This window comes from Arachis ipaensis, chromosome B10, assembly GCF_059453495.1.
Source record: "Arachis ipaensis isolate K30076 ecotype BB chromosome B10, ASM5945349v1, whole genome shotgun sequence".
Lineage (NCBI taxonomy): Eukaryota > Viridiplantae > Streptophyta > Magnoliopsida > Fabales > Fabaceae > Arachis > Arachis ipaensis.
In genome coordinates, this window is record NC_142435.1 from 35,927,057 (window position 1) to 35,951,642 (window position 24,586).

Genomic DNA, 24,586 nt, shown 5'->3' on the forward strand with positions numbered 1-24,586 from the left:
ACAAAGTACTTCTGTTTTCTATTCAATTCATCTTATTTTGCTTCTAAGATATCCATTCGCACCCAAGAACGTGATGAAGGTGATGATTATGTGTGACGCTCATCATCCTTCTCCCTTATGAACGCGTGCCTGACAAACACTTCTGTTCTACATGAAATAAGCTAGAATGAGTATCTCTTAGATCTCCTAACCAGAATCTTCGTGGCGTAAGCTAGAATGATGGCGGCATTCAAGAGAATCTGGAAAGTCTAAACCTTGTCTGTGGTATTCCGAGTATGATTCAATGATTGAATGACTGTGACGAGCTCCTAACTCGCGATTGCAGGGCGTTAGTGACAGACGCAAAAGGATAGTAAATCCTATTCCAGCATGATCGAGAACCGACAGATGAATAGCCGTGCCGTGACAGGGTGCGTGAGCATATTATTCACTGAGAGGATAAGATGAAGCCATTGGCAAGGGTGATGCCTCCAGACGATTAGCCGTGCCGTGACAGGGCATTGGATCATTTTCCCGTGAGATGACCGAAAGTAGCCATTGACAGTGGTGATGTATCACATAAAGCCAGCCATGGAAAGGAATGAGACTGACTGGATGAAGGTAGCAGGAAAGCAGAGGTTCAGAGGAACGAAAAGCATCTCCATTCGCTTATCTGAAATTCCTACCAATGAATTACATAAGTATCTCTATCCCTATTTTATTATATAATATTCGAAAACACCATTATCAATTTATATCTGCCTGACTGAGATTTACAAGGTGACCATAGCTTGCTTCATACCAACAATCTCCGTGGGATTCGACCCTTACTCACGTAAGGTATTACTTGGACGACCCAGTGCACTTGCTGGTTAGTTGTATCGAAGTTGTGACATTTATGTATTGAGATCAGCGCACCAAGTTTTTGGCGCCGTTGCCGGAGATTGTTTGAGCCTGGACATCACAATTTCGTGCACCAAGTTTTTGGCGCCGTTGCCGGGGATTGTTTGAGTTTGGACAACTGACGGTTCATCTTGTTGCTCAGATTAGGTAATTTTCTTTTTATTTTATTTTCAAAATTTCTTTCAAAAATATTTTCAAAAAAAATCTCTCATCTGTTTTCGAAAAAAAAAAATAAAATAAAATAAAAATGTTTTCAAAAATTTTATTCAAAATTTTTAAGAATGAATTCTAGTGTTTCATGAAGCATGTGAAGCCTGGCCGGCTGTAAAGCCATGTCTAAATTTATTTGGACTGAGGCTTGCAATTTGTTATCAAGAGCAAGCTAGTTGTTGCTAATCAACCTGCTGCTGATCCTCAATCACCTGCTGAAGCTTGGCTGGCCATTGGCCATGTCTAGTGTTTTGGACCGGAGCTTTCATTGAAAGCTTGCTGGCTAGTGAGCCATGTCTAATTCCTGGACTGAAGCTTTAGACTAAGAATGCAAGATTCCTGGAATTCATATTAAAAATTTTGGAATCCTTATTTTCTCTTTTTCATATAGTTTTCGAAAAAAAAAAATCCAAAAAAATTAGAAATCATAAAAATCAAAAATATTTTTCTGTTTCTTGTTTGAGTCTTGAGTCATATCATAAGTTTGGTGTCACTTGCATATGCATCTAGCATTTTTCGAAAATATCATGCATTCATAGTGTTCTTCATGATCTTCAAGTTGTTCTTGGTAAGTCTTCTTGTATGATCTTGATGATTTTTTGTTTTGTGTCTTTTCATGTTTATCATATGCATTCTTAAATTCTTAGTGCCTAAGCATTAAAGAATTCTAAGTTTGGTGTCTTTCATGTTTTCTTTGCATTAAAAATTTTTCAAAAAAAAATATGTTCTTGATGTTCATCATGACATTCAAAGTGTTCTTGGTGTTCATCTTGACATTCATAGCATTCTTGCATGCATTCATTGTTTTGATATAAAAATTTCATGCATTGCATCATTTTTCTTGTTTTTCTCTTGCATCATAAAAATTCAAAAATAAAAATATATATATATATATATATCTTTCCCTTTTTCTCTCATCAAATTCGAAAATTTGAGTTGACTTTTTCAAAAATTTTTAAAATCAAGTTGTTTCTTATGAGTCAAATCAAATTTTCAATTTGAAAATCTTATCTTTTTCAAAATCTTTTTCAAAAATCAAATCTTTTTCAAAATTCTTAGTTATTTTTGAAAATTCCAAAAATATTTTTCAAAAATCTTTTTCTTATTTTTATATCAAATTTTCGAAAATAACATAATCAATTAATGTTTTGATTCAAAAATTTGAAGTTTGTTACTTGCTTGTTAAGAAAGATTCAAACTTTAAGTTCTAGAATCATATCTTGTGATTTCTTATGAATCAAGTCATTGATTGAGATTTAAAAAAATCAAATCTTTTTCAAAATTAATTTCCAAAATATCTTCTTATCTTATCTTTTTCAAAAATTTGATTTCAAAATATCTTCTCTAACTTCCTAACTTCCTATCTTTTCAAAATTTGTTTCAACTAACTAACTAACTTTTTGTTTGTTTCTTAACTTTTTCAAAACCACCTAACTAACTCTCTCTCTCTCATTTTCGAAAATATCTTCCCCCTTTTTCAAAATTTCTTTTTTTAATTTATTAATTATTTTATTTTTTAAATTTTCGAAAATCACTAACATTCTTCAAAAACTATTTTCAAAAAAAAAAATCACTAACTCCTTTTCAAAATTAATTTTCGAAAATTCCCTCCTTCTCTCTCATCCTATTCTATTTATTCATTCATTAAATAACATCTCTTCCTCACATCATCACCAAATTCGAACCCCCTCTTCTATCTGTGTTCGAATTTCTTCTTTTTTTCTTCTACTAACAATAAGGATCCTCTTTACTGTGACATAGAGGATTCCTCTTCTTTTCTTTTTCTCTCCTCTTTCTTATGAGCAGGGACAGAGAAAAAGGCATTCTTGTTGAAGCTGATCCAGAACCTGAAAGGACTCTGAAGAGAAAATTAAGAGAAGCTAAATTACAACAATCCAGAGACAACTTGATTGAAAATTTCGAACAAGTAAAGGAGATGGCAGCCGAACCCAACAACAATGCAAGGAGAATGCTTGGTGACTTCACTGCACCTAATTCCAATTTACATGGAAGAAGCATCTCCATTCCTGCCATTTGAGCAAACAACTTTGAGCTGAAACCTCAGTTAGTTTCTCTAATGCAGCAGAACTGCAAGTTTCATGGACTTCCATCTGAAGATCCTTTTCAGTTCTTAACTGAATTCTTGCAGATATGTGATACTGTTAAGACTAATGGAGTAGATCCTGAAGTCTACAGGCTCATGCTTTTCCCTTTTGCTGTAAGAGACAGAGCTAGATTATGGTTGGATTCTCAACCCAAAGACAGCCTGAACTCTTGGGATAAGCTGGTCACGGCTTTCTTAGCCAAGTACTTTCCTCCTCAAAAGCTGAACAAGCTTAGAGCTGATGTTCAAACCTTCAGACAGAAAGAAGGTGAATCCCTCTATGAAGCTTGGGAAAGATACAAACAGTTGACCAAAAAGTGTCCTTCTGACATGCTTTCAGAATGGACCATCCTGGATATATTCTATGATGGTTTATCTGAGCTATCAAAGATGTCACTGGACACTTCTGCAGGTGGATCCATTCACCTAAAGAAAACGCCTGCAGAAGCTCAAGAACTCATTGACATGGTTGCTAATAACCAGTTCATGTACACTTCTGAAAGGAATCCTGTGAGTAATGGGACGCCTATGAAGAAGGGAGTTCTTGAGGTTGATACTCTGAATGCCATATTGGCTCAGAATAAAATATTGACTCAGCAAGTCAATATGATTTCTCAGAGTCTGCATGGAATGCAAGCTGCATCCAACAGTACTCAAGAGGCATCTTCTGAAGAAGAAGCTTATGATCCTGAGAACCCTGCAATAGCAGAGGTAAATTACTTAGGTGAACCTTATGGAAACACCTATAACTCAACATGGAGAAATCATCCAAATTTCTCATGGAAGGATCAAAAGCCCCAACAAGGCTTTAATAATGGTGGAAGAAACAGGTTTAGCAATAGCAAGCCTTTTCCATCATCCACTCAGCAACAGACAGAGAACTCTGAACAAAATACTTCTAATTTAGCAAACTTAGTCTCTGATCTATCTAAGGCCACTGTAAGTTTCATGAATGAAACAAGATCTTCCATTAGAAATCTGGAAGCACAAGTGGGCCAGCTGAGTAAAAGGATCACTGAAATCCCTCCTAGTACTCTCCCAAGCAATACAGAAGAGAATCCAAAAGGAGAGTGCAAGGCCATTGACATAAGCGCCATGGCCGAACCTGTGAGGAGAGGAGAGGACGTGAATCCCAAGGAGGAAGACCTCATGGGACGTCCAGTGGTCAATAAGGAGCTTCCCTCTGAGGAACCAAAGGATTCTGAGGCTCATCTAGCGACCATAGAGATTCCATTGAACCTCCTTATGCCCTTCATGAGCTCTGATGAGTATTCCTCTTCTGAAGAGAATGAGGATGTTACTGAAGAGCAAACTGCCAAGTTTCTTGGTGCAATCATGAAGCTGAATGCCAAATTATGTGGCATTAATACTTGGGAAGTTGAACCTCCCTTGTTCATCAATGAACTAAGTGATCTGGATCAACTGACATTGCCTCAGAAGAGACAGGATCCTGGAAAGTTCATAATACCCTGCACCATAGGCACCATGATCTTTAAGGCTATGTGTGACCTTGGTTCAGGAATAAACCTCATGCCCCTCTCTGTAATAGAGAAACTGGGAATCTATGGGGTGCAAGCTGCTAAAATCTCATTAGAGATGGCAGACAGCTCAAGAAAATAGGCATATGGACAAGTAGAGGACGTGTTAGTAAAGGTTGAAGGCCTTTACATCCCTGCTGATTTTATAGTCCTGGATACTGGAAAGGAAGAGGATGAATCCATCATCCTAGGAAGACCTTTCCTGGCCACAGCAAGAGCTGTGATTGATGCTGACAGAGGTGAAATATTCCTTCAATGGAATGAGAAGTCCCTTGTGTTTAAAACTCAAGGATCTCCCTCTGCAACCATGGAGAGGAAGCAGAAAAAGCTTCTCTCCAAGCAGAGTCAACCCGAGCCCCCACAGTCAAACTCTAAGTTTGGTGTTGGGAGGCCACAACCAAACTCTAAGTTTGGTGTTGAACTCCCATATCCAAACTCTAAGTTTGGTGTTGGAGAGTCTCAACAAAGCTCTGCACATTTGTGAGGCTCCATGAGAGCCCACTGTCAAGCTATTGACATTAAAGAAGCGCTTGTTGGGAGGCAACCCAATGTTTATCTAATTCTTATTTTTATTGTTTTTCATGTTTTCTTAGGTTCATGATCATGTGAAGTCACAAAATAAATATAAAAATTGAAAATGGAATCAAAAATAGCAGAAGAAAAATTACACCCTGGAGGAGCATCTGTCTGGCGTTTAGCGCCAGAACAGAGCATGGTTCTGGCGCTAAACGCCCAAAATGGGCAGCTTCTGGGCGCTGAACGCCAGAACAGGCATGGTTCTGGCGTTCAACGCCAGAAACGGCACACAGATGGGCGTTGAACTTCCAAAATGGCCACCAACCTGGCGCTGAACGCCCAGAGTTGGATACAAAGGCATTTTTACATGCCTAATGGGTGCAGGGATGTAAATCCTTGAACACCTCAGGATCTGTGGACCCCACAGGATCCCCACCTACCTCCACTCACTTCTTCTCACCACTCTCTTTCACACAACCCCATAAACACTCTTACCCAAAAACCCTTCACCAATCACCTCAAACTCTCTTCCCCATCACCTCTTCACCACTCACATCCACCCACTCCTCCCAATAAACCTAACTCATAAACTCCACCTACCTTCAAAATTCAAAACCAATTTTCCACCCAAACCCACCCATATGGCCGAACCTTAATCCCCCCTCCATTCCCTATATAAAGACCTCCATTCTTCACCAAATTCACACAACACACCCCTCTACACTCTCCTTAGCCGAAACCACATCTCCCTCTCCCTCTCCATATTTCTTCTTCTTCTTCTTCTTCTATTCTTTTGTTTATTGCTCGAGGGCGAGCAATATTCTAAGTTTGGTGTGGTAAAAGCATAGCTTTTTTGTTTTTCCATTACCATTGATGGCACCTAAGACCGGAGAATCCTCTAGAAGAGGGAAAGGGAAGACAAAAGCTTCCACATCCGAGTCATGGGAGATGGAAAGATTCATCTCTAAAGCCCATCAAGACCACTTCTATGATGTTGTGGCCAAGAAGAAGGTGATCCCTGAGGTCCCTTTTAAACTCAAAAGAAATGAGTATCCGGAGATCCGACATGAAATTCAAAGAAGAGGTTGGGAAGTTCTAACAAATCCCATTGATGACAAGTCATCCTAGCCTATTTTAGCTAGTCTTTTTCTTTTGTTTTCATTAGAATTATGCACTTTCTTGAGCTACAAGCAAGCTAATTGAGTAGATTTTCATGTTTCCTTTGATTGAACCAACCATATATGAATTTATGCCATTTCATGAGGTTTTATGCTATATTTGTTGCATATTATGAAAGAATGAATATCTCATGATTTTGAGCATAGCTTTGATGAGTTTGGTTGATTAATGATAGGTGAAGAAGGCTTGGAGAAAGGTTGAAGCAAGAAGGAATAGCTAAGAGTGAAGAGAGGACAATGGAATAAGTGAAATTGAACCAGGAAGCAAGAAGCTGGACCTAAAGTTAGCATCAAACTTTTGCACAAACTTTTGGTTGAAAAGTTGGACCCAACGTTAGCCCCCTAACTTGGAGGCTAACGTTGGAACTTGAAAATTCTCCCCTGGGCTCCAAAAGTTTGCGCCAACGTTAGCCCCCTAACTTTGAGGCTAACGTTGGCACATGAATATTCAAGGAAGAGGAGCAAAAGTTAGCCCCAACGTTAGCCCCCTAACTTGGAGGCTAACGTTGGAACTTGAGAATTTCTCCCCTGGGCACCAACGTTTGCGCCAACGTTAGCCCCCTAACTTGGAGGCTAACGTTGGCATATGAATTACAATGGGGAAGGAGCAAAAGTTTGCGCCAACGTTAGCCCCCTAACTTGGTGGCTAACGTTGGCGCCACTAGCACACAAGGCATTGCCAACGTTAGGGTCAAAGTTAGACCCCTAAGGTTGGCACCAACATTCATACCAGTAAAATGTGCTAGCTGATATGAAAAGTTGGAGCCAAAGTTAGACCCCTAACTTTGGCTCAAACTTTTGGTCCAACTTTTGCTAACCTCAAAACCGGTTCAATTGGTTCACTTCGGTTCTTCTCCAAACTTCAAGAGCAATCAACCAAGGCCTCTTTCAACCCAATTCCACCAAGAGCAAAGGCCCAACTCAAGGCTTGAAGATCATTTTTGAAAGTGTATAAATAGGATAGAATTCAAGTTCTTCAGAGAGCTTTCCTTTTGGAATTTTCATAATAGTTTTCGGAGAGCTTGTGAACTTTAATTTCTTTGCTTTCATTGCTTTCAATTTCATTTTACACTTGTCTTGGATCTTGGATTGGAGAATTGAAGAAATTCTGTTTCAATCTCAATCTTGGATCTCTCTGTTTCTTTACTGTTAATTGAATTTCATTTCCGGTTAATTGCTCTTTATCTATTTTCCTTGCCATTTACAATTTCCTTGCAAATTGTTCTTGTTGGATCTAGGAAGGCATTGAGATCTAGACTTGGTTTTCTAGTCTCTGGGTCCTGAGATCTAAATTTCCCATTTCACTTCTCTGTTTACTGCTTTCTATGTTCATTTACTTTTCTGCTTCATATCCGGTTCAATCCCAATTCCCTTTCCCTCTTCTGTTTGATGCAATTTAATTTTTCCTTGTTTAATTTCTGCAAATCCATATCCCAATCCCCTTTACATTTCAAGCAATTTACATTCCTTGCGCTTTAAGATTCCGCAATTTACATTTCTTGCACTCTAAGCTTTCGCCATTTAATTTATTGTTCTTTACGTTTCAGCAATTTATTTCTTGTTCTTTTTACTTCAATGCAATTTAATTCTGCAAGTCACAAAACCATCTACCAAATCTTGATTCGCTTGACTAAATCAACCACTAAACTAAAATTGCTCAATCCTTCAATCCCTGTGGGATCGACCTCACTCCCGTGAGTTTTTATTACTTGACACGACCCGGTGCACTTGCCAGTTAGTTTTGGGTATTTTGGGAGAAATTTATTTTTCACCAAAATATCTCATCAAGTTTTTGGCGCCGTTGCCGGGGATTGATTAGATTGACAATGATTAAGTGAGGTGGTAATCTAGATCAAGCACTTTTTCTTTAATTTTAACTAACCCACTAACTGTTTGAAGTTTTGCCTGAGCTAATAGAAACCTCATTCTAGCAATAGAGTGAAAATTTCTTGGCTCATCCTGCTGAATATGATTTTCATAGCTTGAAAAACAAACGAGAGGAGTGGTTTTCATTCATTACTCTCTCAAGTTTGCCAACTGTTTGATACTTTGTGTCAACTGATCCTTCAATCATATCCTGGTCTAAATATGCTCTATCTTCACTTGAATTGGTTGTGACTGTGCAGATCATGGAAGGGAACTCAACAAATTCTAGCAATCATGAGAGTAATACCCCCACCTTGGATGATAATATAACCCATAGTTCGAAGCAACTATCCATAGCCATGAATGATGTTGCCCAATGGTTTGAAGCTTTTCCACAAGGAAGCATTATCGGATGGGAAGAACTGAGGAATGGACTCCTAGTCAAATTTAACCCATCACAAAGAGTTGTTAAGCAAGAGGCAGAAGTGCATCCATTAGAGAAAGAAATTGAAGGTGCTCGTGCAGTAATAAGTCAAAACAAGCAGATGCATCAGCAGACTCTACAACAATTAGATATGATGGCTAAAAAAATCACTGAGTTGAGACATGCTGTAGTACATACATACAACCTGACTCAAAGCTCATATGGGTGTAATCAAGCTGAACAAAGCTTTGGGGCCATTAACCATGAGCAACAAAGCTATGAGCAACTACAAGCTCCAAGCAATCATTCTAGCATGCTCCAGAACAGACCTCAGAATGATGTGTACAATCCACCTTGGAGAACTCATTCTAATGGGAGGGGGGTTGAGAACCAAAACCAAAGACCAAGGGACTTCAACTGCAACAATCCCAACTTCAAAAATCAACTTAAAACACACCCCCACAACAACAATCACACACACTTCCAACCCCGTCCTACCTCACCATTCGCTCAAAATGACCTTCATCAACCATCACAATTGCCACAACCACTTCCAACCTTTCAAAGGATTTATATTCTAGAAATGCTGATGGAGAGGTCCATCAAAATTCAAGAAATGATGGCAATAGAGCGGGAAGAAATAAAGAAGCATCAAGAGATGATAAGCAAGAACCAGGAGGCTTCACTTAGAAGACTTGAAAGGCAGGTGGAACAATTAGTGCAAAACCTTGCTGAATTGGGTGAGAAAAAGGGGACTCTGAACCCAAATAGCCATGAAAAGGATTCTGTGTTGAAAGAGAAGGGAGTCATGGAGGAAAATAAGAAGGCTATGGAAAGAGAAATAGAGGGAAGGAAGCCCATAGCAAGAGGAGGAAACCTAAGGCAACAGAAGCCTCAACTTCCATGAGCACAGAGTGAAGGATGTCAAGCTAGTGACAATAAAAGAGCGCTTGTTGGGAGGCAACCCAACCTGAGGTAGTTTCCCCTTCATAACCATTTTAATAAAAAGGTTAATTAGTTTATCTATAATGCAAGAAGCTAAGTTTGGTGTTGCACACCAAAACAATCTAAGGGAGAATGAAGGATTCTAAGTTTGGTGTTCCACCAAAATCTCATCATAAAACACATTCTCACTTTCTGCATAATGCTGGCTTCAAGTATGTTGGATAAACTAGTTAACTATTCTGCTGTTTCCTAGTTTCATTTTTATTGCTTTTGAAGAAGAAGAAAAAGAGTTTCACACATGGTTAATCTAATGCATCGGCAAGGTACTAAGTTTGGTGTTCCCACACCAAAGTAAGTTCAAAAAGCCCGCAAATAAATCATGCAAGCTAACCATTTTTCAAGTGCTTGGGAAACAAGCAACTTTCAATATCATTACAGAGGTCCATACAAGCTGTTAGAAGGATTAAGCATCATCAACCAAAGAAACAAAAGATGAACCTAAAGGCCAGCAATGATGATGATGAGAAGAAGGAAAGCAAGTAAACTTCAACAGGTTGTATTGTTAAGTCATTGTTTTGCATCAATTGTTGCTGTAATTGAAAGTTGGATTGTATTCTGATCTACCCCTGCCTGCATAGCATAGTCTTTCTTTATAATTCAATAAGCAAGATGTTTGATCATTTACAACATTCTCATCTTCAAAACTTGTTTGCACTCAATTTCCAAGAAATGCATCACATGAAAGTTCTTTGAGAAGAAAGATTGAGGAATTAAACAATTTTGAGGCAAGCAAAAGATTAGGAGAAGTGTTGGTTCTAGTTGTATGATTATGTATTGAGGTTGCATGCTTGTGAAAACTTGCATGGGAGCTCATAGGCGGGACATGAAGTTCAAAGAAGTATTGTGGAGATTCTAAAAAATTTATTGATCCAAGAAGCAGCAAACAAAACAAAAGAAAGAAAAGAAAATACAAAAACAAAAAGAATATGGCCCAAGGCTCTGAGCATCAATTACTAGGCAGAAAAAGAAAGAAAGAAACAAAAACTCAAAGAGTTGTTATCCTAGTAAATGCTTGTGGTTGAAGTGTGTCAAGGAAAGAGGCTTGAGCAAGTAAATCCTTAGGGGTGCTTTAACACCTAATACCTTAAAACCAACTGGTTTAGGAGTATTGATTGAAAGCTTATCTAAAGAGCCGCTTTGAGACATGATACTTAGAGTCGAGGCCAAAGCACAGAAACTATAAGCTGCTTCAAGGTGATTACATATAAAGAGATCTCTATGATACCATTTGGATGAAAATCCTAAAGACCTACGACTCCCAATATGTAAGGACTAGTGACCACTGAAGCCCTTGCATGAGCATATGATTTAGAGTTCACCCCACTGATACTTGATCACTTCACTCACTGCACTTTACAAGTGTTCCTCAATCCATCTTAATTGAAAGAACCTTGGAGCATAAATCTATTTCTTGCTTGGGGACAAGCAAGCTTTAAGTTTGGTGTTGTGATGACAAGTCATCCTAGCCTATTTTAGCTAGTCTTTTTCTTTTGTTTTCATTAGAATTATGCACTTTCTTGAGCTACAAGCAAGCTAATTGAGTAGATTTTCATGTTTCCTTTGATTGAACCAACCATATATGAATTTATGCCATTTCATGAGGTTTTATGCTATATTTGTTGCATATTATGAAAGAATGAATATCTCATGATTTTGAGCATAGCTTTGATGAGTTTGGTTGATTAATGATAGGTGAAGAAGGCTTGGAGAAAGGTTGAAGCAAGAAGGAATAGCTAGGAGTGAAGAGAGGACAATGGAATAAGTGAAATTGAACCAGGAAGCAAGAAGCTGGACCTAAAGTTAGCATCAAACTTTTGCACAAACTTTTGGTTGAAAAGTTGGACCCAACGTTAGCCCCCTAACTTGGAGGCTAACGTTGGAACTTGAAAATTCTCCCCTGGGCTCCAAAAGTTTGCGCCAACGTTAGCCCCCTAACTTTGAGGCTAACGTTGGCACATGAATATTCAAGGAAGAGGAGCAAAAGTTAGCCCCAACGTTAGCCCCCTAACTTGGAGGCTAACGTTGGAACTTGAGAATTTCTCCCCTGGGCACCAACGTTTGCGCCAACGTTAGCCCCCTAACTTGGAGGCTAACGTTGGCACATGAATTACAATGGGGAAGGAGCAAAAGTTTGCGCCAACGTTAGCCCCCTAACTTGGTGGCTAACGTTGGTGCCACTAGCACACAAGGCATTGCCAACGTTAGGGTCAAAGTTAGACCCCTAACGTTGGCACCAACGTTCATACCAGTAAAATGTGCTAGCTGATATGAAAAGTTGGAGCCAAAGTTAGACCCCTAACTTTGGCTCAAACTTTTGGTCCAACTTTTGCTAACCTCAAAACCGGTTCAATTGGTTCACTTCGGTTCTTCTCCAAACTTCAAGAGCAATCAACCAAGGCCTCTTTCAACCCAATTCCACCAAGAGCAAAGGCCCAACTCAAGGCTTGAAGATCATTTTTGAAAGTGTATAAATAGGATAGAATTCAAGTTCTTCAGAGAGCTTTCCTTTTGGAATTTTCATAATAGTTTTCGGAGAGCTTGTGAACTTTAATTTCTTTGCTTTCATTGCTTTCAATTTCATTTTACACTTGTCTTGGATCTTGGATTGGAGAATTGAAGAAATTCTGTTTCAATCTCAATCTTGGATCTCTCTGTTTCTTTACTGTTAATTGAATTTCATTTCCGGTTAATTGCTCTTTATCTATTTTCCTTGCCATTTACAATTTCCTTGCAAATTGTTCTTGTTGGATCTAGGAAGGCATTGAGATCTAGACTTGGTTTTCTAGTCTCTGGGTCCTGAGATCTAAATTTCCCATTTCACTTCTCTGTTTACTGCTTTCTATGTTCATTTACTTTTCTGCTTCATATCCGGTTCAATCCCAATTCCCTTTCCCTCTTCTGTTTGATGCAATTTAATTTTTCCTTGTTTAATTTCTACAAATCCATATCCCAATCCCCTTTACATTTCAAGCAATTTACATTCCTTGCGCTTTAAGATTCCGTAATTTACATTTCTTGCACTCTAAGCTTCCGCCATTTAATTTCTTGTTCTTTACGTTTCAGCAATTTATTTCTTGTTCTTTTTACTTCAATGCAATTTAATTCTGCAAGTCACAAAACCATCTACCAAATCTTGATTCGCTTGACTAAATCAACCACTAAACTAAAATTGCTCAATCCTTCAATCCCTGTGGGATCGACCTCACTCCCGTGAGTTTTTATTACTTGACACGACCCGGTGCACTTGCCGGTTAGTTTTGGGTATTTTGGGAGAAATTTATTTTTCACCAAAATATCTCATCACCCATCCAACAAGTCGGCATCCTAATGGTTCAAGAGTTCTATGCCAATGCATGGATCACCAAGAACCATGATCAAAATAAGAACCCGGATCCAAAGAACTATGTTACAATGGTTCGGGAGAAATACTTAGATTTTAGTCCGGAGAATGTGAGGTTGGCGTTCAACTTGCCATACATGGAAGAGAACGCACGCCCCTACACAAGGAGAGTCAACTTTGATCAAAGGTTGGACCAAGTCCTTATGGACATATGTGTAGAAGGAGCTCAATGGAAGATTGACTCCAAAGGCAAGCCAGTTCAACTAAGAAGATTGGACCTCAAGCCTATAGCTAGAGGATGGTTGGAGTTTATTCAATGCTCAATCATTCCCACTAGCAACCGGTCTGAAGTTACTATAGACCGGGCCATCATGATCCATAGCATCATGATTGGAGAAGAGGTGGAAGTTCATGAGATTATACCTCAAGAACTCTACAAGGTGGCTGACAAGTCCTCCACCATGGCAAGGTTAGCCTTTCCTCACCTCATTTGCCACCTATGCAATTCAGCTGGGATTGACATAGAGGGAGATATCCTCATTAAAGAGGAAAAGCCCATCACTAAGAAAAAGATGGAGCAAGCAAGAGAGCCCAGTCATGGAGCTCAAGAGGTGCAAGAAGCTCATCACCATGAGATTCCGGAAATGCCTCAAATGCACTTTCCTCCACAAAACTATTGGGAGCACATCAACACCTCCCTAGAAGAATTGAGTTCCAATATGGGACAACTAAGGGTGGAACATCAAGAGCACTCCATCATGCTTCATGAAATAAGAGAAGATCAAAAAGCAATGAGGGAGGAGCAACAAAGACAAGGAAGAGACATAGAAGAGCTCAAGGACATCATTGGTTCCTCAAGAAGGAAACGCCACCATCACTAAGGTGGATTCATTCCTTGTTTTTGCTTTCTCTGTTTTTCGTTTTCTATGTTATGTGCTTATCTATGTTTGTGCCTTCATTACATGATCATTAGTAGTTAGTAACTTTGTCTTAAAGATATGAATGTCCTATGAATCCATCACCTCTCTTAAATGAAAAATGTTTTAATTCAAAAGAACAAGAAGTACATGAGTTTTGAATTTATCCTTGAACTTAGCCTAATTATATTGATGTGGTGACAATGCTTCTTGTTTTCTGAATGTATGCTTGAACAGTGCATATGTCTTTTGAAGTTGTTGTTTAAGAATGTTAAATATGTTGGCTCTTGAAAGAATGATGACTAGGAGACATGTTATTTGATAATCTGAAAAATCATAAAAACGATTCTTGAAGCAAGAAAAAGCAGCAAAGAACAAAGCTTGCAGAAAAAAAAGGGGCGAAAAAAAATAGAAAAAAAATAATAATAAAGAAAAAGAAAAAGCAAGTAGAAAAAGCCAATAACCCTTAAAACCAAAAGGCAAGGGCAAATAAAAAAGGGATCCCAAGGCTTTGAGCATCAGTGGATAGGAGGGCCTAAAGGAATAAAATCCTGGTCTAAGCGGCTAAACCAAGCTGTCCCTAACCATGTGCTTGTGGCGTGTAGGTGTCAAGTGAAAACTTGAGACTGAGCGGTTAAAGTCAAGGTCCAAAGCAAAAGAAGAGTGTGCTTAAGAACCCTGGACACCTCTAATTGGGGACTTTAGCAAAGCTGAGTCACAATCTGAAAAGGTTCACCCAATTATGTGTCTGTGGCATTTATGTATCCGGTGGTAATACTGGAAAACAAAGTGCTTAGGGCCACGGCCAAGACTCATAAAAAAGCTGTGTTCAAGAATCATCATACTAAACTAGGAAAGTCAATAACACTATTCGAAATCTGAAGTTCCTATAGATGCCAATCATTCTGAACCTCAATGGATAAAGTGAGATGCCAAAACTATTCAAGAGGCAAAAAGCTATAAGTCCCGCTCATTTGATTGGAGCTATGTTTCATTGATAGTTTGGAATTTATAGTATATTCTCTTCTTTTTATCCTATTTGATTTTCAGTTGCTTGGGGACAAGCAACAATTTAAGTTTGGTGTTGTGATGAGCGGATAATTTATACGCTTTTTGACATTGTTTTTAGTAGGATCTAGTTACTTTTAGGGATGTTTTCATTAGTTTTTATGTTAAATTCACATTTCTGGACTTTACTATGAGTTTGTGTGTTTTTCTGTAATTTCAGGTATTTTCTGGCTGAAATTGAGGGACTTGAGCAAAAATCAGATTCAGAGGTTGAAGAAGGACTGCTGATGCTGTTGGATTCTGACCTCCCTGCACTCAAAGTGGATTTTCTGGAGCTACAGAACTCGAAATGGCGCGCTTCCAATTGCGTTGGAAAGTAGACATCCAGGGCTTTCCAGCAATATATAATAGTCCATACTTTGGCCAAGAATTGATGACGTAAACTGGCGTTCAACGCCAGCCTTCTGCCCAAATCTGGCGTCCAGCGACAGAAAAGGATCCAAAACCAGAGTTGAACGCCCAAACTGGCACAGAAACTGGCGTTCAACTCCACAAATAGCCTCTGCACGTGCAACACTCAGGCTCAGCCCAAACACACACCAAGTGGGCCCCGGAAGTGGATTTATGCATCAATTACTTACTCATGTAAACCCTAGTAGCTAGTTTATTATAAATAGGACCTTTTACTATTGTATTAGGCATCTTTTGATCATCTTAGGATCTTAGGATCATCTTTGAACGCATTGTTCTTAGATCAAGGGGGCTGGCCATCTCGGCCATGCCTGGACCTTTCACTTATGTATTTTCAACGGTAGAGTTTCTGCACTCCATAGATTAAGGTGTGGAGCTCTGCTGTTCCTCAAAGATTAATGCAAAGTACTTCTGTTTTCTATTCAATTCATCTTATTTCGCTTCTAAGATATCCATTCGCACCCAAGAACGTGATGAAGGTGATGATTATGTGTGACGCTCATCATCCTTCTCCCTTATGAACGCGTGCCTGACAAACACTTCTGTTCTACATGAAATAAGCTAGAATGAGTATCTCTTAGATCTCCTAACCAGAATCTTCGTGGCGTAAGCTAGAATGATGGCGGCATTCAAGAGAATCCGGAAAGTCTAAACCTTGTCTGTGGTATTCCGAGTAGGATTCAATGATTGAATGACTGTGACGAGCTCCTAACTCGCGATTGCAGGGCGTTAGTGACAGACGCAAAAGGATAGTAAATCCTATTCCAGCATGATCGAGAACCGACAGATGAATAGCCGTGCCGTGACAGGGTGCGTGAGCATATTATTCACTGAGAGGATAAGATGAAGCCATTGGCAAGGGTGATGCCTCCAGACGATTAGCCGTGCCGTGACAGGGCATTGGATCATTTTCCCGTGAGATGACCGAAAGTAGCCGTTGACAGTGGTGATGTATCACATAAAGCCAGCCATGGAAAGGAATGAGACTGACTGGATGAAGGTAGCAGGAAAGCAGAGGTTCAGAGGAACGAAAAGCATCTCCATTCGCTTATCTGAAATTCCTACCAATGAATTACATAAGTATCTCTATCCCTATTTTATTATATAATATTCGAAAACACCATTATCAATTTATATCTGCCTGACTGAGATTTACAAGGTGACCATAGCTTGCTTCATACTAACAATCTCCGTGGGATTCGACCCTTACTCACGTAAGGTATTACTTGGACGACCCAGTGCACTTGCTGGTTAGTTGTATCGAAGTTGTGACAATTATGTATTGAGATCAGCGCACCAAGTTTTTGGCGCCGTTGCCGGGGATTGTTTAAGCCTGGACATCACAATTTCGTGCACCACTTTTCTTCTACCAATCAACAAAAATTTAATGCACAAATACACAAGTCAAGAGGTCTTTTAAGGGTTGTAATGGGGTTAGGGTCAAGGTAGGATTGTATTTGGTCAAGTGGACTAAAATCTGAATCCTTAATTAACTTAAACTTTTCACCTAACTTTAGACAATCCATGTAATCATAATACCACATCTAACTATCCATTAACCATGTTTTCCACATATTCATGCATTCTAATTTCAAGTACAGTACATATGCATTGCTTTCACCACTTACTTTTGTGGCATTTTGTCCCCTTTTTGCTTAATTGCTCTTTTTTTTTCACTTCTCTTTTTTTTTCTTTTGTTTTTCTCAATGCATATGATTAAATTATTGAATGCATGAACATGTCCCAAACATTTCTTTCACATTTTCAGAAAATTCTAACATACTCAATTCTCAAACCAAATATTTCCAAATTCAATTTTCCCCATACTTAATTCATGAGCACTCTCACTAGTCTAAGCTAACCAAGGATTTAAATTAAGGACATTATTATTTTCCTCTTAGAGTTAATGATGTGCTAAAGTAAAGAACAAAGGGGTATAATAGGCTCAACATTGGTTTGCAAAGAATAATGAAAGAGTAAGGCCATATGGGTATGTAAGCTCAGTGAAACAAAGGCCTCAATCATATAAGTGCATGCATACATCAAACCATGGAAATATAGAATTAAGCAAGACAAAGATCACAATTTTAGAGAGAAAAACACACACCAAAAATAAAACATTGGTTGGTAAAATGCAACCAATTCAAATAGGCTCAAAAAATCTCATAGGTTTTGTGTGTTCAAGCTCTAAACCATGTTCCAGTATAATATTTTTTCAAACAAGTTTAACATTAAATTTTATTCAAATTAGTGAAATGCTCTAAAATGTTTCTTGAAAAAGAAAATATTACTTCAACCAAGTGATAAAATATGCACAAAATCAAATAATCATGCAATCAAACATGTAAATACAACAACTAACAAGGAAAATAAACCATTGGTGTTGAGATAGAAGAGTAACTAACCCATGGAGATCAGTATCGACCTCCCCACACTTAAAGATTGCACCCTCCTCGGTGCATGCTGAGATGTGCAGGTGGACGGGTTGTTCCAACTGGCGCTTTTCTTCAAAGATTGTGCAGATGGACTTGTCTTATTTTCCCATGTAAACGTCTTTTGGTTCCCTTCCGGGTGGCCATCCTGAAAGAAAAAGGGAAGAAAAGTAACCCAGAAATAGAGATAAGAAAATAAATGAAGTATGGGTGGGTTAATGCCAAATGAAAAGGGTCTCATTTACATGGAAGCTTCAACATGTACGTGAGAAAACAATAGAAGCCATGGCATACCAGTGGTACAAAATTTGTAACAATGGGGAAGAGAGTGCAAGAAAATATAAATTAATGTCAGTGCAAAATTAATACAAATATCATAAAAGATTAGCATTGACTTAAATAATATTATCCAACAGTGTAAAACAAGTCACTGAGCACCAAAATAAATTCAAGAAAAGATGCAACAGTTGAATAAGAAAATTGTAACACCAATGGAAAAAAAAATAATAAATTTAGAAAAGAAAATAAAAATATGCACAAAATTAAAATGCAATGAATGAAAGTATGCAATTAAGTAAAAGAGAATGAAAGTAAAGAAGGAAGAAGAAAAGAAGAAAGAAATAAGAATGGAAAAGAAAAATTAGGATTTGGGGGAAGAAAAGATATGATATTTGGCGCTGATCTGGATAAGTTGTGCGGCGCAGGCGACGCGGTCGCGTGGTGCGCGATAAGGTCAGGTGACGCGGATGCGTAGGTCACGCGATCGCGTGGCCTGATTTGTGCGATTGGCGCGAGTGCAGCCTCGCGTTCGCACAACTCTCTGTTCGAAACTCTTTTCGCCAAATTTTTGGGTGACGCGGTCGCGTGGTTGACGCGATCGCACGGGTGGCCTTATTTTCAATATGACGCGGACGCGTGGGTGACGCGTTCGCATGGTGGGGCTTGTGCTGCTAGCACCATTCCAGCCCCGCTCCATCATAACTCTCTGCCATGCACCCCTTTACGTCGATTTTACAGGGCCACGCGTTCGCGTGGGTGAAGCGGACGCGTGGGGAGGCTATTTCGCTAATGACGTGAACGCATCATCCACGCGGTCTCGTGGATTAATTTGTGCCAAAGGCACGCCTCCAGCCACACTTTCGCGTGACTCTCTGTTCACTTTCCTTTTCTTCCAAACGCACTGGTGACGCGGACACGTCGGCGACGCTGTCGCGCCGTGTGCGAATTTTTTTTTAATAATGCAGTATGCAGAATGCAATGCTAATATGAATGTTATGCAAAACTCCAGGTTCAATACAATAAAATAAAATAAAACTCGAAAATAAATAAAACTAAATAAAAAATGAAAAAGGAACGATCATACCATGGTGGGTTGTCTCCCACCTAGCACTTTTAGTTAAAGTCCTTAAGTTGGACATTTGGTGAGCTTCCTGTTGTGGTGGCTTGTGCTTGAATTCATTCAGAAATCTCCACCAATGTTTGGAATGCCAACAGCCTCCAGGATCCCAAACTAGGCGCAGAAAGCCTTCAAGTAGGTTAAAGCAAGTGACAAGGCCCCAAGAGTGTTGATTGCCAGAATGAATTCCGGGATCCCAAATCTTGCTTTTGCACCCGTCTTCTTGTTGATCATTATGATTCCATCTAGGTAGCAAGCAATCTGAATTCTCACTAAAGCGGCCAAACAACTTCCTAGACCCATTCATTTGAGCTTTACACCAACCCTTGCATTTAAACTTTGAGCATACAATCATGTTGAACCTTGCTTGACAACTCCAACCACTAACCATCTTCCTCTTACTCTTAATGCCACAAAGAGCTCTAAGTTGACCATCCATCTCCAGTAGCCCATATTCAAGTGGAATTAGAAAGCTAAGGGATATGAATTTTACCCACTTAAATGTTGTGAAGGATGATGGCAACTTAGGGGGAGGTATTTCTAACGAATTTGTAAGCTCCACTCCCTTGTGCTCTTCTTTGACAACTTCCACCTCTTTGCAAGTTTCTTCAATATCAACCTCTTCCTCTTCGTAGCTTTCTTCCAATTCAATCTCTTTTTCATTGCTCACCAAGGGCATGGGAGGCTGTGCTTCTTCTTCTTTAATCTCCATCTCTTGATCAACCTCTACAAAGTCTTCAACCATGATCTGCCTTGGAGGTTGTACGCTCTCCTCAACATCAACATTAAACACCGTGGAAGGAGGTTCTATGACTGGACTTTCCAATGGAGGTACAACATCTCTTAAGTTTGCAACCACTTCTTCCTTTTTAATAATTGCTGCTTTGTCCAGTTATTTAAGTATAAAATCGTACTCATCCTCGATGATTTTCTTTCCATGATAACTACTTTCAACTACTCTTTCATCTTCAAGGGTCTCTCCTACCTTTACCCGTAGGGCCTCCTCTAGCTCCTTATGAAGTATGGATTCGCGAAGATGATTCCTTCTTTCCTGTTCCGTATCAATAGCATAATTGGGATCATCTTGCTCTTGGATTGATGGATGTTGGTGCTCTCCCATGGAGGGTGGTGATGGGATGAAAAGATCATTATATGATTGAAAAGGAAGTGCACTAGAGCTTGAGGGTTGAATATTGGAGGTATAGGGTTGGTTCATGCGGGATATAAGATTTTGGAGTGTAGAGGTGAGACCAATGATGTTAGAGATGAGTGTATTGTTATCTAATGGAGGTTGGGGTGGATCTATGTATGGTTCATTTGGTTCATAAGGTGGTTGGTATGGTGGATGTGGGTTAGGGTCATATGGAGGTAAATGGTGTAAAGGGGCTTGTGAGTATTGTGGTCCAAAGTCATGTTGAGGAAAGGGTTTATAGGCATATGGTGGTGGTTGTTGATAGTCTATTGGAGGTGGTTGTTGCCATGACAGTTGATGAAATCTTTGTGGCTCCTCCCATCTTTGATTGTTCCAATCTTGATGCCTATTCTCATTGTAATTTCTTCTTCCTGCAACATAATTGTAACCAGACTCATAACCAAAGGGGTGAGATTTCATAGTATCAAATAAAAATTAAAAACGAAAATAAAAACAATTTTAAATTAAAAGGTTATTGAAATTTAAATTTTGAATTTGAAAATTGAATTTTGAAAAAGTTAACAATATAAGATGAAAATTTGAAAAAGATTTAAATTTTGAAAAGGTTTGATTTTTAAAATTTTTTTTAATTTAAAATTTAAAATTTGGATTTTGAATTTTGGAATTTAAATATTGAAATTTTAAAATTTGAAATTTGAGATTTGAATTTTAAATTTTTAAATTTGAATTTTGAAAATTGAAATTTGAAATTTTGAAATTTTGAATTTTTTTGAATTTAATGAGGAAAGAGAAAAACAATAAAATGACACCAAACTTAAAATTTTTAGATCAAAACGAAGAAAACAACTAAGAACAACTTGAAGGTCAAGATGAACACGAAGAACAACTTGAAGATCAAGATGAACACCAAATTTTTTTGAAAAAATTTTTAATAACTAAATAAAAACCAATAACCTCTTAATTTATGAAAAAGTAAAAAATAAAAAAAAAATAAAAACAAATAAACAAGTAAAAAACAAATATTTACAATAACCAATAATAAGGCACACGTTTGCAATTCCTCGGCAACGGCGCCATTTTGAAGAACTGAAGATTGATGGTTTAGAAGTTATAGTAAACTCTCGTTGCAAGTATAGTTAGTAAACCAAGCAATCAACCTTTCTTACAAAAGTTTTGGTTGTCACAAGTAACAAACCCCTAAATAAATTGATAACCGAAGTATTTTAACCTCGGGTCGTCTTCTCAAGGAATTGCAGGGAAGTATGTTCTTATTATTGGTTATGAGTCTTGTAAATTGGGGGTTTTGAAAGTAAGAAACCAGTATGTTAAATGATAAGAAAAATAAAATAGAAATAATAAAATAAACTCTTAGCAAGGTATTAGAATTGGAAGTCCTATCCTTATCAATTGTGATGAGAATTGGATTTTAATCCCACTTTGTTAACCTCTAACTATGAAGGTAAATCAAGTGGATTAATTAGCTTGATCCTCAGGTCCTAGTCAATTCCTATGGAAAGACTAGAGTTATTGGAGCAACTCCCAATTTCAACCACTACTTTATTTGACAGATCAAGCGTTACCAATTACTTAACCAAAGCCAAAAGGAAGAAAATATCTAAATTAAATTAAAAGCATCAATATAACTAAAGTAAAACAATCTTAAATCTGAAATACCTCAAATAATATTAGTTAAGAAAATCATAACATGAATGTAGCATAAGCCAAATTGAAAAGATAAATAATAATTAAAAGTATATAATAAAAGTAGAAAATAAATAAGAGGAACATTGAACCTGTGATGAAGAAGAAATAATCCTAAATCCTAAAACTAAATCCTAAGAGAGAGGAGAGAGCCTCTCTCACTAAAAACTACATCTAGAACTAAAATTATGAATTATGAGCTTGTTCTCATGAATGAATGCATTCTCCCACTTTATAGCCTCTAATCTGTGTTTTTCGGGCCGAAAACTGGGTCAAAAATAGCCCAGAAATTGCCTCCAGCGTATTCTGGTACGTTCAGGTCGCGGCATAGTGACGCGGAGGCGTCGTCCACGCGTTTGCGCGGATTGCACTTTTGCCAGGTCACGCGTCCGCGTGATCCACGCATTCGCGTCATCTGGCTTCGGAGCAGCTATGACAAATTATATATCAAATCGAAGCCTCAGACGTTAGCTTTCCAACGTAACTGGAACAGCGTCATTTGGACCTCTGTAGCTAAAGTTATAGCCGTTTGAGTGCGAAGAGGTCAGGTTGGACAGCTTAACAATTTCTCCAACTTCTTGTATTCCTTCCACTTTTGCATGCTTCCTTTCCATCCTCTGAGCTATTCCTGCCTTGTAATCTCTGAAATCACTTAACACACATATCAAGGCATCTAATAGTAATAAGAGATGATTAAACATAGGGAACTTAAGGCCAAAGAAGCATGTTTTCAATCAAAGCACATAATTAGGAAGGCAAATGTAAAACCATGCGAATAGTATGAATAAGTGGGTAAAGAATTGATAAAAACTACTCGATTGAGCACAAGATAAACCATGAAATAGTGGTTTATCAAGACTAGAGTGTAAAAACATCTAGTGAGGGTTCGATTACTCAACTCTATGTTTTCAGCTTTCATGAACTATCATCCTACAAGTTTGTTTACATTTTTTTTGGAACTTAAATAAGTGGGATTGTATTTATTACGCATTGCTTTTGGTCTTATGTGCTAATATATGTTCTTGAAAATTGATTTATTTGTAACTAAGTGGATAGAAGCATATTGACGTTAGGTATATTAGTTGCATTCATATAGATGGTTTGCATTTCATAAGTATTACTATTTTCTCAATTCCTTTTGTCTTTTGATACTTAGCATGAGGACATGTTAGTGTCTAAGTATGGGAAGATTGATAAACCCTATTTCATGATAATTTTTGGATAGAAAATGTGGAGTTTATCAACTTATCTTGCATTTATTCACCAAAAATGCATGCTATTATGATTTCTTCTTAAATTGCGCTTAAGAGTTAATAGCATGCTTTTTAGGCCTTTAAAATTGTCAATTTTAATTCATTCTTATTCCATTCGATGCCGTGATGTATTTGTTAAGTGATCTCAGGTTAATATGACAAGAATGACTTAGAAGATAGAGCAAAAGCATGCAAAAGTGAAGAAATCATGAAGAATTGAAGATTTGGAATTTTGGCTATCAAGTGTATGCATAGATCATGCGTACGCATTCCCCTCAATTCGTGTGTACTCATAGTGCGTGCGTACATATGACAAACAGTGCATGTCTCACTTGAAGACGCATATGACAGCAATTTTGGAGTCAATTCTTGGCCCACTTCAACCCCATTTTGAAGTATTAGAGGCCTAGATCCAAGGGGGATAAACACACACTAAGGGGGCATCATTCTACATAGTTTTTGGATAGTTGGTTCATAATTCTCTCTAGATTTTTTCTAGGTTCTTGTCAAATTTTCAATCAATTCTGAATTTTAACATTGTTTAATTATAGTTTGCTTTAATTTTCTTATTCTCTCACTTTAATCTTTTTTAGAATTACTTGAGTTACTTTGTTATTTTCTTAGTTCATGAACATTGTTAAATTTTGAATTTCTATTAATACATTGATATTTTTATGGTTTATATGTATTAATTGAGTTGCTCTTATTGATATTTGTTAGTAATTGGACTTAATTTTGATTAATTTTCACAATTTTATGATATTTTCTCTTATTGCTCACCAAGTGTTCGATGAAATACTTACCTTAGATATGGAGTAGATTTTTGAACTCTTGATTTGGGGTTGAGTGATTAGGGATCCTTGAGTTATCAATGTCCAATATTTAGTGGTAAATGAGGATTGTTAGTTGATTTGGTTTCCACTAACACTAATTTTTTACCAAATTTGATTGGTAAGTTTATTAGAATTTGTAGATTGAGATCAATTATGCCTACTTGACTTTTCTCCGATGTTAGGGTGTAATAACACAATTTTTAGTACGTCATGATCATACTGAAAATCAAGCGTCACTAACCTGCTTTCCTAAAAGTTAACTAAGTATTTAATATTAAGCCTGTAATCGTATTAGCGAGTGATCGAATTTTCAGAAAAACTGAAATAATTAAATAAGTATAATAAAATAACACAACCAT

The 24,586-nt window shown here is 37.9% G+C and overlaps 1 non-coding gene across 1 annotated transcript; it reads right to left on the reverse strand.

Annotated features, from left to right (window-relative positions):
• Positions 1–3,424: 3,424 nt before the first annotated feature.
• LOC148579683 (small nucleolar RNA R71) lies at positions 3,425–3,532 on the reverse strand. The gene has a single exon (XR_015895782.1). It is a non-coding gene; the product is annotated as a small nucleolar RNA R71 (small nucleolar RNA).
• Between the last annotated feature and the right edge of the window lie 21,054 nt (positions 3,533–24,586).